The sequence below is a fragment of the Gigantopelta aegis genome, chromosome 4 (genome assembly GCF_016097555.1).
Source record: "Gigantopelta aegis isolate Gae_Host chromosome 4, Gae_host_genome, whole genome shotgun sequence".
NCBI classification, from domain to species: Eukaryota; Metazoa; Mollusca; class Gastropoda; order Neomphalida; family Peltospiridae; genus Gigantopelta; species Gigantopelta aegis.
This window is the reverse complement of record NC_054702.1, coordinates 63599820-63613280: the sequence shown is the minus strand read 5'-3', so window position 1 is coordinate 63613280 and position 13461 is coordinate 63599820. Positions and strand designations below refer to the sequence as shown.

The window sequence follows — 13461 nt, the reverse complement described above, 5'->3', positions numbered from 1 at the left end:
TACCGATAATGTACCCCCGATAGCTTTTAATGTCCAACATTTCAAAATGCATGTTCCTTTTGAAGTGGTGACCGTGACACGTGTGTGAGAGGGGTTAGGCACTGGAGGCGCGTGAGCGCGTGCACCGTGTATCATCTTGAAAGGGTCTTGTGGTGGTGGACATGGGTTCTCACGCTCCGGTGCGTGATGCCTGCCATCTGCTTCTGGTCACGGGCACCAGACAACATCAAGAGGGAACGTGCGCGTGCTTTACCATATTATCTCTCGCTGGAGGGGTGGGACGTAGCCCAGTGGTAAAGCGCTCGCTTGATGCGCGGTCGGTCTAGGGTCAATCCCCGTCGGTGGACCCATTGGGCTATTGGTATATCAAAGACCGTGGTATGTGCTATCCTGTCTGTGGGACGGTGCATATAAAAGATCCCTTTCTACTAATGAAAAAACGTAGCGGTTTCCTCTAAGACTACAGGTCAAAATTGACATCCAATAGCCGATGATTAAAAACAATGGGTCCGTCGAGGTATCCCGCCCTTGGTAAAATCGTTGTATTTTTCTAATTCTTCAAATTAATGTGCGTGAGTGTGTAATATAAGGGAAGCTACCTATATATACCTATACCTATATATACCTATACCTATATATATATATATATATATATATATATATATATATATATAATAAAACTTTTGAGTGATGGCTATGGTATGACTGAAGGAGGGAGTCTGGTGCATCTGCATACTAATAAGTAGAAGTGACAAACACATGTAGAATATTACTACGTGAATAGCACAGTAAGTATTATACTTTAACAGTGAATGGTCCAAACAGTGAGCATTTATTTGGATAATTTGCGCGGTCAGTGGATTCTCCGCCCAGTTTTGACCAGATAAACAAAACCAGATTACTGCTAATCGTAATTCAGGAAGAATCGTAAAGAATATTTACGTGAAGGGACAAAATCCAACATCGGTTGTTTACGTACGCTCTCGTCACTCGCGATAGGAAGCGATCGGTTACGACAGATGACGTAAGAGTGCAGTGATTGGCAATTAAGCTCAGAAACTGGTGTCCATGGACAACACCTTCTGTCCTCGGCGGTTGCCGACTGAGAATGGGTTCACATCTGTCACTGTTATTTCAAGGATATGCAGTGGCGTAGCCACAGGGTAGACGGTGCATTTGTTATGCAGGACGAACTATTGACGACTATCTACTATAGAATTCAATTTAGCCCACCCCAATCTGAACTTGGGCCCCCACGAGTCTAAAATATTGGACTCGGGTACTCGAGGGTCAAACTTGACCCGGACCCGCGTACCCGCGTACCCGCCACTTCCTAGGTGATAATGAGACTGAGGAATGAAGTAAAATAGCATTATGCATCTTAATTCAAGCGCTGAACATAGATGCCAAGCCATGCCATTGTATTGCATTAAAAAACATTTGAGTTTATTTTCCCTCCATGTCTCATATAACTGGCGGCAAACATATGTAAAAATGACGTATCAAAAAAAATAAAAAAATAAAAATTAAATAAAAGTTAATATTGCTGGTTGTTTTGTGGTTTTTGTGTTTTGGTGTGTGTGTGTGTGTGCGTGCGTGCGTGCAGGAAGAGAGTAGGAGTCTACCTATAACAGTGCTTCTGTTAATGTTTGCAGCATCGAACTGGATTAAACATCCCTTTGACTCTGCTTTGTGCAGAAATACGAATTTAGATTATGGTAACGGGTTTTTGTCGTTCACATTTTAAGCTGTAATGTTCTGTTTGCTTGTAGGAGGCGACCTAACAGTATTAAGCAAAAAATGGGCTCGACGATGGAACTGAATTCTACCAGTCTGCAGACTTGTTTCTAAAATCGCATCACTTTTCTTCCACTGAAGTGATCGGATTTCCTCCGACGTCCCGAAGCTAACGAGCCAATTCCGTTCAAGTGATTCTGTGATTAGCTGTAAGTTGTTCCGTACATAAGTGGAACTTTATAATGGTTAATGGCAGCCCGCGGATCGTCCGATCTTTATTTAATAGTGTATGCTAATTTAAGGACTGTCTTGTCTCTTTAGTTATATTCTAGGTCTCAATTATCTGATAAATGGCCTCCGTCTTAATTTCGCAGACGTCTAGGACGTGGCCATTTTCTGGTAACATGCATATTAATAAGTCTTAAGATATATATGAAAAAAGATGTGCATTTTAAACTGGTTTTCTTTTGTGGGGTTTTAAAATTTTGTTTTGTTTTTTTGTTTTGTTTTGTTTGTTTGGGTGTGTGTGTAGTTTTGGGTTTTTTTGGGGGTAGGGGCTTTTGTTTTGTTTTAGTGCGTGCGTTCTTTTTATTGGTTTTTTAAATGTGTTTTTTGTGATTTTGTTGGAGGGAGGGGGGCTTTGTATGTTGTTTTGTTGTTTGTTTTCTTTTGTTTTAAATACTAATGGTAAGTTCTATTATCCATACTTTTCTTCTTCTTTTAATTATAATTAAAATATTACTGTTATTTTTTAAAGTAAGTAAAGCTAGTCCATGGACAGCTATGCTCTAGGGTCGAATTTCAAGGGGAAATGTGCACACAAGTCAGTTGGTGCGCCTCCAGAGTTGACGAGAAGCAGTATCGCTAGACCCTGTACGTAACACCCTTCCACTGTGATGATAGAAGTAAATGTATGTTGCTGACAGGTCGCAGTATGCTTTCAGTGGCGTATTTAGGGGAGGAGGGGCGCCGGTGATGAATAATGCTCGTTCAGCCTGTGTGATGAAATATGTTATCGGTATATTTTGTAGTTTCCACCATGCCGCGAGTGTCGAGCAAACATAGAAAATACATTAATAACAGACTTAATAACAGACCGTTACAAGGTTCTTGATTTTCTAGCTTTTATCAGTCATACATTACTGATACCCCAAAACTGTGAGATATGCTATCCTGCCTGTGGGAAAGTGTATATAAAAATTTCCATTGCCAATGGAAACATGTAGCGGGTTTCCTCTAAGACTGAGACAAAAATTACCAACTGTTTGACATCCAATAGCCGACGATTAATAAATCAATGTGCTGTAGTCGTATCGTTAAACGAAACAAGCTTTAACTCTTAAAAAATCAATATTCATTAACAGGCATCTAGCCCAGTCGGTAGAGTGTTCGTAGGATCGAATCACCCACGTGGACTCATTCACCACTAGAACACATTGATTGACCATCGGCTACTGGGTGTCAAACATTTGTTAACTTATGACACGTACCCTTAGAAGAAACTCGTTACATTTTTTCATAACCAGTAAGGGGTCTTGTACCTACTTCCCCACAGGCAGGACAGCGCATACCTCGGCATTTGATATACCAGTCGTAGGGCACTGGTTGGAAACGGGAAAACCCAATCGAGAATGGGTCCACCGAAGTTGGTTCGATTCTACAACCCAAGCACCTCAGGCGAGCGTTCTACCCACCGACCGTGCTAGATCCCTCCCTCAAAAAGGAGAAACACGACAGATGTTGATTGCCGGCCTCAATCGTGCGGTAACAAATCAGTAAACTGCAATGTTTTCAGGGCGATCCCCGGACAAGTGGCGTCTAAACCATCCCTCGTGTCCGAGGCAAACAACAAAGGCCAGTTTGGAGTGATGAGAAAGTTAAACATCACACCCACGTGTCGTACCCATACACAAGTCAGCATGGCGACAGGTTTTTCCGGATTTTCTAAAAAATGTGACACACTGATGAGAAGAACTAGAACAAGGAACGAATTAGCGTGCAGTATAGCTCAGTATGTTCAAGCACGTCTGTTGTGGGTAGGAGGTTTAATCTGATTTAAGGCTAGAATCGAAAATTGAGATTTTACCAAATTTCATTAATTATTGAGAGGGGAATTGAAGCAAAATGATTTTGAAAAACAAGAAGAGTAGAATTTAGGAGCTCATCTAATAACAATAGGCATATAGGCCTTCAAGAAAGGTTCCGAAAACATACAAACTTCTGATACTCCTCATGCATTTTATTCTGTATAAGTAATTGAGAAAACAAATCTGCTGGTTTCGTTGATTTCAATCTAATTGAAATTAGCTCCACTATTACATGTGGATCTAACACCAGCCAGTTGGAGCTCATGTCCACCAATCAAAACCTTACTTGCAGAATCCTGCCAGTGATTAACAACACTGCGTAGTCCCCAATGCCCAGGTAACATTTCGTCTGTAAATAATAATTTAAATATTGACCAATCACACTTCGCCTTTTATAACGTTATTTGGGAGCATACAAATTCTAAAAATATCGGGCGAGTCTATTTTAGTGGCCGCAGTACAGCGAACCATACCAATACGTACGGGGTGGGTTATCAGTCTTCAATTTTACATTAAAAATTATTTATTTATTTATTTAAAAAAAAACCTAAATCAGTCTTCAGTTTTACATTACAAATTATTTATTTTATAAAATAAAACATGTTTTAAGGCATTCGTAATTCACACGAAACATGTCATATACCCTCAGGATAATTCAGAATGTTTTCAAATTATTTTTAAATCACTGTCAGGATTCTGCAAGTAAGGTTTTGATTGGTGGACATGAGCTCCAACTGGCTGGTGTTAGATCCACATGTAATAGTGGAGCTAATTTTAATTAGATTGCGTTGATTTTGATCAATTGGCGTATTGTGATCAACGCAGGTCCACTAATAAATTGTCTCAAAAATGCAACCTTCAGAAGAGGCTGTCCCAACAATTATGTAACGCATTGGTTTTGAACCCAAGCCCCAATACAAGGTGGGAATGAATATATGGATGTTTAACTACACGCTAGCTCAAAGAATACATTTGCTGACATTGGGTGTGAAACAAAGGTCAGATGACCAAATCAATGTAAAAATTCAAAAGTTAAAAAACAAATCAGAGAATGGGTCCACCGAAGGGATTCGAACCTTCAATTCAAGCACTTCAGGCGAGCGTTCTAGTTGTCTACGGAGTCAGATCCTGCCTTTAAAAGGGAAATAGTAAATATGAGTATAGTTAGAAAAATATGAATATACGCTCCTGACAGGTATGGGTAACAAACTGTCCTGACTGAACAGAGCCAGGGCCAATGGTGCAAAGTGCAAAGACGCCACCCAAACGAGGCCTCATTATGACAGAGGCGGCGCCATTCGTAATATTCTGTATAATTATTTCTACCTTTATTACAGGGCGAACAGAGGTCTCCCACAGCGGACAATATGCGACGTGTTACATACGCTTCCGGTAACAAGAGCGGGTCAAATTCTTACTTTGGTGCCCTATCCAAACATTTAGGCAAGACAGCTTGAGCATGTTTTGTACATATGTTTCTGAACTAGTGCACGACTCCTCGACAAAGAATATGAAGTTTTTGCTTGAAGCCTAGCCGAGCCGAACCAGTGACCAGTGCTGTTGCGTGCAGTGGTTGTGAAACAAGAATATTACCGTCGACGCCCTTCCGTGTTCAAACAAGAAATACATGTAGACATATCATGGATGTTCCATGATATTGTAGCTTTACAGGCACACATTTCATGTTGTTGATGATGATGATGATGATCGTCATCATCATCATCATCAGCAGCAGCAGCATTTCTGTGGTTGTATCAAATTATGACTTAAAATACATAAACCATTTGCAGTCAGAACTGTACATATGCATCCAAAGACAGCAATGTGTTTAAGGGTAGTTAGTATATTAATTTGACTGGATGTTGTAGCTTTATATGCACACATTTGATCATCATCTTCATCATAATGATGATGATTATCATTCATTTCTGTGCTTATATCCAATTATGACGTTGGTACGCTGTCTGATAGAGATGGGCTAGTGTTTGAATGAAAACCTGCAGTGTGTTATCTTAATGATTGGAAGCAAGGTATAGATATCAATTTAATGCATACATTGAATTAATTTCAATACATTCCGGTCTTAAAATGATGACACTACCGCTTAACCTTTCTAAGGTCAAAAATACCCGATGATGTGCTGATATACCTAATTAATTTTTCGATCGACCAGAGAAGGAGAAATGTTTTATTTAATGACGCACTCAACACATTTTTTATTTACGGTTATATAGCGTCAGATATATGGTTAAGGACCACACATATATTAAACGAGGAAATCCGCTGTCGCCACTTCATAGGCTACTCTTTTCGATTAGCAGCAAGGGATCTTTTATATGCATCGACCCACAGACAATACATACTACGGCCTTTGATATACCAGTCGTGGTGCACTGGCTGTAACGAGAAATAGCCCAAATGAGCCCATCGGCGGGGATCGATCCTAAACCGACCGCGCATCGAGCGAGCGCTTTACCACTGGGCTACGCACCCCCCCCCCCCCCAACCCCCGATCGCAAGAGAAACCAAAACATTATGAGCACCAAAATGTTGTTCTAATTAAGCAGCAATCATAATATAAATATGTAGTAGTAGTAGTTGTAGTTGTAGTTGTGGTTGTAGTTGTTGTAGTTGTTGTAGTTGTGGTTGTAGTTGTGGTGGTGGTGGTGGTGGTGGTGATGGTAGCAGTATAGTTGGAGTGGCTGTTGTGTTTATACAAGCAGAATCTCAGTTCTGTCTGTCTAGATGTGATCAAGGTTGACTTGTTTTCTATTTTTAGTCAACCAGACATTCTCCACTAAGTATACTACGTTTCACTTTTCGTTGAAATTATCATCACTGCCTGCTAATACAAGATTACCCACACTATGACATTGAAAAAGGCAACAAAAACTCGAAACGCAAAGCCAAATTGAAACACGAGCAAGGTCGCCAATTAAATACAAAAGCCTATTGTCCGATACGATCGTGCATGCTTCGTCGGGTGAACGAAAGGAGAGAGAGTGAAAAAAAATAGTATTAAAGAAATCAGCAACTGTAAAATCATCGACCTTGGATAAAAACAAATGTTATGCAGGCCGGGTCTTATCCGATATTAAAGTTAATTCCATTCTATTCCAAGACAAGCGTCGCCGGCGCTTGAATCAATAACTTGGGATGACACAGGTATTTCCCTTCATTTTGACTCGTCTGTTCCTCATACGGGGACGATTCTTGGAATTGCTGTCCACTTTCCATCAAATGGGGACTTTCCCACAGATCTCAAACTTTGTTAAGTAAATTTTTTTTTCTTGGGGAGGGGGGTGGGGGGTGGTGGACCGTGGTGGTGACAACAAATCATCCACCATTGTCTGAACCCACTGTAAATTGTTTTCGACATTAAGCACGGCCGTTCGGTCCTGTACGCCTCGCAATGAAGAGTGTTATTGTAGCCGGACGGGCATAAGGCAAATATTGGAAGCTAGATGAAACAAAGTGGAGAGTCCAAACAGTGGCGTGCTCTCTACCGAGTCTTGTTAAACACAGCATGTAGGGCAAACACAACGTTTATCATTCCCCCCTATTGTTTCACCTTAAATAAATAGACTGGTTGCTCAAGGGATGTATTCTGCTGCCGACATTTACTTTCACTCGCTGCGCCACGGCTTGGGAATGCCGGCCACGCCGCGGACCGATGTCGTCCACAAGGCTGTGCGTCTTCCTTGTGTGTTCTTTCACTCACTGCACATCGCTCTGATTAGAAGAAAAATGTCTGGACTCGCTCCTCTGTCAAGGTGTGTCCCCCCCCCCCCCCTCCTTTCTCCCCAAACTCTACTGTACGCTTGGAAACAAAACAAATAGATTACATGTCCTATGACTAAATTGATTCAAGCTGATTAAACTTGCCGATTTTCATTTCCGAGAGATGATAAGATCGTTACTTTTTTTTTTTTTTTAATCCATCTACTAGAATTAATCATCAGTACCTGGCATGCAAACAGGGCACAGATTAAAGATTGGTTTCAGAGACAAAAATGTGTTACTTCAACAGATACTATTAATGTTTTATTAGCTGCAATTGCATTTATATGCAGTTTCCCATATACAGAAAAATCAGCATACCAGCATATCACATCTTTTGATATACTAGCTGTAAAGTAGGGGCCTACTGATAAAAAAAATGGTGGGGGGCACTAATGTCGACTAAGAGGACAACAATGATACATCCTCTATGGTATCGACACTACGATTCGTCGTATTCCAGGCGGACGCTCTACCACTAAGCCAAGTCGTTCTTTTTTTTTCGCACACCCCATCGAAGACAAACAAGTAGTTGGGAGATTTGACTCCTGCGCATATTTGAAGAGTTCCTTAGTTCACTGTTGTTTGCACAAACAATTTAAATTTGCACTCTTTTAAGTAGTCCACAGCGATGTCTTTCTGACGGAAGGTATAATACTAGTACTACATAAAACGTGGTCATTGTTTCAGTTTGTTCATGAAACTGTACAGCCAAACCTGTTATATAGGTGTCAGGGGTCAACATGCGTTTTGGGGTATTTTTTATATATTTTTGAAAATGTGTTAGAGAAGGAACTCGTTGGCGCAACAAAGGTCATTCTTCATTAGCAGCAGACCCAAACTGTATTCTTTAGATGCACTTAATGCTCGTTTCTTTTGTTTAACGACACCACTAGAGCACATTGATTAATTAATCATCGGCTATTGGATGTCAAACATTTGGTAATTCTGACACGTAGTCATTAGAGGAAAAGCGCTATATTTTATCTAATACAGCAAGGGATGTTTATATGCACCTTCCCACAGACAGGAAAGCACATACCACAGCCTTTGACCAGTTGTGGTGTACTGGTTGGAACGAGAATAAATCCAATCAGCTGAATGGATCCACTGAGGTGGTTCGATCCAGAGACGCAAGCACCTCAAGCGAGCACTCAACCGACTGATGCAATTTCCTAACAGCATGTTACAATCATGGAAATACATGCCATGCGGGATTTAGTTCAGCCCAGGAACATGTTATATATAATGTATTACTAAAGGTGCTTAGTCCCATCAAATAATTTCAGAAAATAATTTACAGCAGTTTGACAAAACAACTTTGGAAACTTTCTGGTTCCTTTTAACGATAAATATTTCATTGGTATTTTCTTGAATAAATACCGAGTAACTAAAACTACTCGAATAACATTGTTGTGTATTTTATTACTGTTGTAGTTATTGCCAACATAAATAAGAAATACACTTGACAAACAAAATTCCGACAAACGGATCTGTCAAACGTCTACAACTTGCCGTTACACCATGAAAGACAATAGCTATAAATAACTAGTGGTCAAAGAAACATGTCTGCGGAGAAGAACCAAATAGGAAGAAATGTCTACCGACGACACGCTACCGAAATAAATAACAGATTCTGACTTCTTCTTCTTCCGAGAGGGAGACCGCTGTCGAAAATAACTGAAATTTATGAAAAACAATGGTTTGGGCGGTGGAATGCCAAGGGGCCCCGTGAGTGGCTCTTGTTGTCAATATAAGCGCATGCCATCGTCAATAAATATTAATATTAATATTTCATCTTTTCAGCGATTGATACCGGAGAATCGGAGAGCATTCGCAAACAGAAGAATGGCAGGAGAAATACTGTGACAAGAGCAACACTAGGGCCACTGATTTAGAGCCATTCCGATGAAAGATGACGGGAATAAATTTCAATGTTTGACTTTCAACAAGAAAAGGGTTCCGTGCTGGAACATAGTTTAATTTCTTCGCACAAAGGGACGCTTTATGGCTCTAAAAGTTTAGACTGAAGGCGATATAATGGCGTGCTTCATCTCATGGAACTCGTCAGAACAAGAGAAACTACTGGAGAAAAATGTCATTGATCGTTACAAAAATCGCACAGGAATCCTTGGAATTTTAGCAGAAAAATAATTTAGTCATTCGTTATGATTCTATTGACATCTGAAGAGTTGTAATTCCATCGACAATTGAAAATCAGTGACACATACGTATTATGTATTAATCAAAAAACCTAAAATTCCTGAGCTTTCTGCGGAATGAATACTTTTAATTAACACAAAGAAGTAATGAAAGAAATTCCAATGTGAAATTTATCTACACGATTCTTCTGAAAAAAATTCTTGGCGGGAAACGTAAACGCCAAAGCGTAACATTTCTGAAACCTCCAGTGTAAACATGGACGCCGACGTGATAATTACAGAGTGGCATCAAAAATAGAAAGACCGTTCCTTTTTTCTATAGCTTCTATTGCTTAAACCATGAATTTCTCAAATAGTGAAACCGTATCCACAAGATGCTTTTAAAACGGGCAATCCTTACTCGTAATTAAATACCATTTTCACTCTCAAAGGTACGCAAAGAACAGAATGAATTGAAATAATGGAAAATGTATCTTTAAAGTCAGTTCTACAGAAATGAAAGTTTAATACGATGGTATTTATTATCCTTTCTCTTCTTAACATTTTGTTAAAAATCTAGTGGGTTTTTTTTCTTTCTTATTTGGTATAAGCTATAAGCAACTAAAACTGATTATTATTATTTTTTTAAATGAAATTGTATGATCGTTCTGATTTGTTTTCACTTATTAGACTATTTTCAAAATGACGACAAATGTTTAGAAACGATTTCGAAGATGACGATTCTTAACATTAATATCAAGTTGAAAGGTGATTTGATTAGCTCAGCAGCATATAAGCCACGGCCCTGTCTTTACCATTAACACCACAGCATGCAATAACGCGGACACTACATGTGGTGCAGGCACTCGAGATGAGTCGCGTGCTTCAACAGACGCACGTGCCCGATCCATCACATGTACTACAACCATCTTTGTTTCCCGGGACACCTGGACAAGACCCAGAGGTCGTAGGTGGTAAACAAGGTGATCATGTAGGCAGGGTGGTCGGTGGGGGACGTGCTCAAGGAGACCTGACAACGTGACCTTGTTCAAAGTCGCGGGATACGAAGAGGGAACGATACGGGGTGGCTGCCCCTTATCGTTTAGTATTAAAACGAGAAAACCAGAGGCGATTTAAAATTCAAATACGATGAATTTGATCACATACAGTTTAAAATTTAGTGGTTTAATTTAGACTTTTTGATGGTTAAAACACAAAGGCAAAATAAATAAATAAATAATAAGAAAAAGAAAAGAAAAAAAAACACCAGAAAAAGAAAAGAAAATATCAACACACGTCGCCGTCAAAAATACCCTGAAGGGAGTGAAAGAAAGAAAGAAATGTTTTATTTAACGACGCACTCAACACATTTTATTTACGGTTATATGGCGTCAGACATATGGTTAAGGACCACACAGATTTGGAGAGGAAACCCGCTGTCGCCACATAGGCTACTCTTTTACGACAGGCAGCAAGGGATCTTTTATTTGCGCTTCCCACAGGCAGGATAGCACAAACCATGGCTTTTGCTGAACCAGTTATGGATCACTGGTCGGTGCAAGTGGTTTACACCTACCCACTGAGCCTTGCGGAGCACTCACTCAGGGTTTGGAGTCGGTATCTGAATTAAAAATCCCATGCCTCAACTGGGATCCGAACCCAGTACCTACCAGCCTGTAGACCGATGGCCTGCCACGACGCCACCGAGGCCGGTTTCTGAAGGGAGTGAGTAGAATAGAATAGAATAGAATAGAATAGACGTTTAACGACACCCCCTGAAGGGAGTGAATAGAATAGAATAGAATAGAATAGATGTTTAACGACACCCCCTGAAGGGAGTGAATAGAATAGAATAGAATGGATGTTTTAACGACACCCCCTGAAGGGAGTGAATAGAATAGAATAGAATGGATGTTTTAACGACAACCCCTGAAGGGAGTGATTAAATTAGATTTGGAGAGCCCTTTAAGATATTAGCATATTGAGCATTGATCGTTTTAGTTTTCTTTTTAATTTTAATTCACAATCTAAGGGGAGCTAAGAATTACTAATTGATCTAGTTTCTGGGGAGCCGCCAGATAAATAGTTCCTCTTAAACGATGAAGTCTGTATCAAGGATTCCTTTGAAATAACTAAAAGAAACATACTAATAAAACAGCTGGCGGGACGTAGTCGAGTGGTAAAGCGGTCGGTTTAGGATCGATCCCCGTCGGTGGGCACATTGGGCTATTTCTCGTTCCATCCAGTGCACCACGACTGGTATATCAAAGGCCGTGGTATGTGCTATCCTGTCTGTGGGATGGTGCATATAAAATATCCTTTGCTACTAATGGAAAAATGTAGCGGGTTTCCTCCTGAAGAATATATGTCAAAATTACCAAATCTGACATCAATAGCCGATGATTAATAAATCAATGTGCTCTAGTGGTGTCGTTAAACAAAACAAACTTAGCTAATAAAACATCAGGTTATACAAGAGATGTCAACGTGCGCGCGCGTGCATCCGTGAGTGAATATACAGACATATAAACAAGAAAAAAGTGTGAGGGGAAAACAAAAAAAAATCCGCTGAGTAAACAAATTCAAATCAACCGCGAAATTGGGATGTTAATATGCACGGACAGGAGAAAGGGCAAGGGGCATGGACAAGGGCACGACTATTAAAAGCGTACTGTGGGGTGCGTACAAAGCAATCATATGCACACCCCGGTGATGATTGTGTGTGGCGTGCGCGATAGGGTAACAAACATGACATGGCGTTGCCAAACAGCGTGAATCATAGATAACGCACGATCAAAGTTTCCCAGAAATAAGTTCTTGCCACGATACCACTCTGAATGCAAAGATCGGCTGGAGATCCGACAATAGCGACGGCGGTGCTGTGTTTAGGTTAGCAATACAATGCTCCCCGTGTCTGGCAATCAAAGTCTTATTAATGTTACTCGTTATTATTAAAACAAAAACAGGTTCAATAAACTTAAAAGTTTGTTTTGTTTAATAACACCACTAGAACACATTGATCAATTGTTGATCATTACCTATTGGATGCTAAACATTTGATAATTCTGACGCAAAGTTTTCAGAGGGGAGCCTTCAACATGTTCCTCGTTAGCAGTAAAGGATAATTCATATGCACTTTCCCACAGAAAACAGATTTACTCTTTTTTTTTTCTTTTTTTTTCTTTTTTTTTGGGGGGGGGGGGCGGGTCTACATTTTATTGTTATTCACACTTATTGATACATGCATTTTTCTTTCTGTGAAATTAATGAAATAATTTAATGCTTTGCTAGGAAGGAAGGAAGAAAATGTTTTATTTAACGACGTACTCAACACATTTTATTTACGTTTATATGGCGTCGGACATATGGTGATGGGCCACAGATGTTGAGAGAGAAAACCCGCTGTTGCCACGTCATGGGCTACTCTTTTCGATGAGCAGCAAGTTTTCTTTTATATACACCATCCCACAGATAGGATAGTACATACCACGGCCTTTGTTACACCAGTTGTAGAGCACGGGCTGGGACGAGTAATAGCCCAATGGGCCCACTGACGGGGGTCGATCCCAAACCGACCGTGCATCAAGCGAGCGCTTTACCACTGGAAGGATTGGTATGATAATGAAATATATGAAGACCATCTACATATCCCGCAGAAAACTGTTGTCATTGTTGATGTCCTATCGCCGTGGTACAGTTAAAATGTTTATAGACAT

The 13461-nt window shown here is 40.2% G+C and overlaps 1 protein-coding gene and 1 long non-coding RNA gene across 5 annotated transcripts in view; one reads left to right on the top strand and one right to left on the bottom strand.

Annotated features, from left to right (window-relative positions):
• The window catches only part of LOC121370909, a 202996-nt gene extending 192125 nt beyond the window's left edge, over nt 1-10871 (top strand). For both annotated transcript variants that reach the window (XR_005957746.1, XR_005957747.1), the window contains exons 4-5: nt 1773-1946; nt 9411-10871. This is a non-coding gene — a long non-coding RNA (uncharacterized LOC121370909). The remainder of the gene's footprint in view (nt 1-1772; nt 1947-9410) is intronic.
• LOC121370907 (delta-like protein 1) overlaps nt 1-13461 on the bottom strand; it is a 118648-nt gene that overhangs the window by 40885 nt on the left and 64302 nt on the right. The window lies entirely within an intron of this gene.